This window comes from Nanorana parkeri, unplaced genomic scaffold, assembly GCF_000935625.1.
Source record: "Nanorana parkeri isolate BGI_ZX_2015 unplaced genomic scaffold, ASM93562v1 scaffold17, whole genome shotgun sequence".
NCBI lineage: Eukaryota > Metazoa > Chordata > Amphibia > Anura > Dicroglossidae > Nanorana > Nanorana parkeri.
In genome coordinates, this window is record NW_017306285.1 from 3201389 (window position 1) to 3205277 (window position 3889).

Genomic DNA, 3889 nt, shown 5'->3' on the forward strand with positions numbered 1-3889 from the left:
AGTGGCCACAAAACCCCCAATGCCCCCCCCCCCCCCACAAAAAAAATGACTGACTTGTTGGACCAGTTGTTGTTTTTTTCCGCAGTCACTCTTCTATATTCCTCTCTCTCTTTCCTCCCCTCCCTCTACCTTTTGCTCTCTCTCTATTATTCCCCCTCCCCCTTATCTTTCCTTCTCACTCTTTTCCCCCCCTCATAATAAAGACAAAAAAATCTCAGCAGACATGGGGATCTATCATGAGGAGAGAACAGAGATGGTGTGACACAAAGGGTTGAAGTCATTATATCAAGATAATGGGAAAGATGACTATTGTATTGTGCGTCTGCAGAGATCCGCAGCCGCCGTGGCAAAGCCTAAGCTTCCATTCATGCTGTCAGTCACATGTCAGTCACACATTAGGGAAGGTAAGCCTATCAGTGGCCGATGATAAACCCAAAACAATGGCTTTCCTGCGGACCTCACAAAGGCTGCCCAGCGACTGTCAGATCTTGTAGACCTCCGATATCCATCCATCATTGCGCGCAGCTACCTTGCGTGTTTGGCTCCCGGTTATGTATGGCGTCTGTGAGTCAGAGAGGGAGTGATCTGGTGGTCAGCTGGACATTTCCAGCATGCTGGTCAGTTTTTACATACACCTTAGGCCTTTACTGTTTCAATTCCTTATATGATTCTATATCTACAAAAACTTTTAGTTGAGGTTCGGCAGGTGTAAACATTTGAGCAGTCTGGGTCTTCACTGGGAACGCCGATGATTTTTAAAGTGCCAAACGTTTGCACGTAGATATGGTCTACCAATGTAACATTTGTAACAATTTGTTTTACACCAGAAGCCAAAGAAAATGCCCGATACTTCAAGGTATGGAGGAGTGTTGGACTCACTCCTTGTCACTGCTCTCGGGCCAACCAGAGCTGTCACATGGAGAGTTCATAGCCTTGGATGAGTGATGACTGGTAGCTTACCCAAGGCTCCAGGTGTCTGAATGGAATGGCAAGGTGGGGCAAAAGAACGGTAGGAATCTGTTGCTGGGGTGGGCTGGATCCTTTGCAAAGGACAGTATAAAGGAGATTGCACAATCAGATCGTAAAGACAGACCCGGAGAGACTGAGCGGAGGGGCTACATGACTGGGGGGCGGAATAGTCCCGGGAGAAGGAGTTCAAATAAAATGGGAATAGCTGCTCTTACCTGATTGGATGTTTGAGTCAGGTGTCCGGGAGGAGCCGCATGGGAAGGAACTGCAAGGGCTGAGGGACGTCCTTTCTGAAAAATCGACAAAGGAAGCAGGTTGTCCCTCCCTCCCTTCCTGAATTTTGTAGTTATGCGGGTTGTGGGGTTCTTTTCTGTCACGGCAGCTTGGCGGGTTAGGGGGTCTTTGGGGGGTCTACAAAATCGGAGTCGATTACAAAAATGGGGGGCCATCAGCTACTATGGGTGCTTCCCCCTGTTGGGGTCTGGATTTGTAGGGGGCGGGGGCCTGGCCCCTTGGAACCTGGAAGTAGTAATTGTCCTCGAGCCGGTTTTGGTGCGGCTGGGGACATGGGTGGAGTGTTAGGAGAGGCCTTTTTGGGCTGTTGGGCACCCAAAGAACCCTTCTCAGGTCAACAATCGTTTAGAGTATTATTTGGTTTATAGCTTTTGGTTATTGTTAAAGTTGTTTGGGTTAATAAAATGGCTGCTGTGGCCGTTAAAATCCATGTCGCGCAGTCCGTGTGTTTATTGGGGTTTTAGCAGAGGGACGAAAATTGACGAATCCATCAGTCATGTGTGTGGGCATCTTAACGCTAGCTAAGCCCTAAACTAAAACACTAAACTAAGCCCTTCTACGCCAGAAAGAACTGAACGCTAAAAGCCATCAATCCCGCTTGGCCACCAGCGACGAGATACCGACACTGTAAACCGCGACTAAGGAAAACGATGGAGCTTTGGTTCTTTTATAGATGGACCCCCGCGTCTTCTCAACAAAAGATCTGTCTCGTTAAAGTCCCGTTTTACTCGCCCGCTCCCCCTGATCAACCCCAATTTGTGCGAGAGTGGATTCTCACCCCAGGGCGCTGCCCCGTCCACACCAAAGGCCAGAAGCCGGCCTGTCGCCATTTGTTCCCCTCCCAACCTCATATCAAAGGACAAGCTGGAGGAGTTTGTCTGCGGCGGAGGCAGTTCAGTTTCCCATGAAAATCCTTCTCACTTCCCAGATGTCACCTCTCCTGCCCTCTCCTGCTTGATGAATACATTAGCACCGACTTCATAACAACTGTTCCTGCGAGGTTAAGTCAGTCCCTTTGTGTCTTACGCCTTGGCCCGGGGTTTGTTTAATTCCATCGCCGGCTTAAGCACAAACTGGGGCACAAAGGACGCAGGGACCTGCGGGCCGAACGTTATAAATATGGCCAATGTGACCCGGATTTATCACTGGAGAATGCGAGCGGTAAATGTGTTTTATAAAGACAATAGGTTCACCTTAAAGAGAAACGTGGAGGCCGTTGCTGTCCTTTCCTTCGGAAAATGCTAGTTACACGACATGCTAATCCCCTGGCTTCAGTACTTTGAGTCACTGACATGGCACTCTTGAAACTTGTCTGACTGTCCTATAAACACACATCTTTTAGGTCATTGCCTCTCTGCCCAACTGCTTCAATTTCCCTGCCATTTATTATACTGCTGTTTCTTTTAAGAGTTAAACCCCATCCTTCTGGGTTAGGGGAGCTTTTGATCGTGCAATGATAGTCCTTGTGCAGCACTTCCTTATTTAGGGTGACAACGTTCTGTTCCTGTCTCCAAATTGTGCTCTTGCGTTGTCACCCTGTCACACAAGACAAGTAGCCATTTCAACACGCATTGTACAGACACGGTCCACCCATGTCACCATTAGGTAACTCGTCTTGGGAAAACCCATGCAGCAATCGCTGGAGTCAGGGGTGTCCCTAGACTTTGCACCACCTGAGGCCAGGGAGGGTTGGGTGGTTATCTGGTACTGTTAGTGCACTTTATGGCTGTGGGTGCTGGTGGTGCATGTTACAGGGGGTGGTTGTACTAGTGGTGCACGTTACAGGGGGGTGGTTGTACTAGTAGGGCACGTTACCAAGGATGGGGGTGCTACCGGCTGGCTCTGGCTCTGTGCAGTGTCCTGCCGTGCTTTAGTCACAGCTCTGCCCTGATGAAGGGACCCTGCGTGGTCCCGAAACGTTGGATTATGCGATATGTGTGACGTTTAGTTCAAATAAATTGACTTTTTTTTATTTTAATTTACAGAGTGCTGGTGATTTCTATCGTTCATTGACTGTTGTACCTGGCGTCATCCGTGATTGTCACTGCGAGCACCACTATTTTCCCTTGGACCGGAAGCGATGTAAGGAGTGCAGCGGGACCTACTGTTTTCTGCCGTGCTTTAGGACATCACTGGTTGCCGGGACCTGGGCGGGACGCTAGTCAGAGCATCACAGGTTGCTAAGAGCTATTTGCAACCTGAAACTTCCTAGATCCTTGGTTCTCAACCGGTGGGTCGTGACCCAAAAGTGGGTCGCGACACCATGTTTAGTGGGATAGCTGGCACACTCACAAGCTAGCATGTAAAAAAACTTGTCTCACACTAAGGTTAAAAACAGAGGTTTGGATACACGTCTTCTGCAGAAAATGTGAAAGCCGCACAGCCGCGCCAAGGCACCTCTTATAGTGCGGTCCTAACTCTAAACTATCAGAGCCTCCATCTTGGAGCACATGGGGCTTTTCTAGGTTAGAGGCTCCTCATCCTACCCCTAGCGCAGCACCATCCATTTTTACACCAAGCAGCCATTCAAAATATGCTGCCCAGTGCCGAGTGTCAACTTGAGGTGGGGTGGGCTGGGGGTATGGCTGCGAGGGAGATCCATCCATACGTCCAATGCTTATAGCTC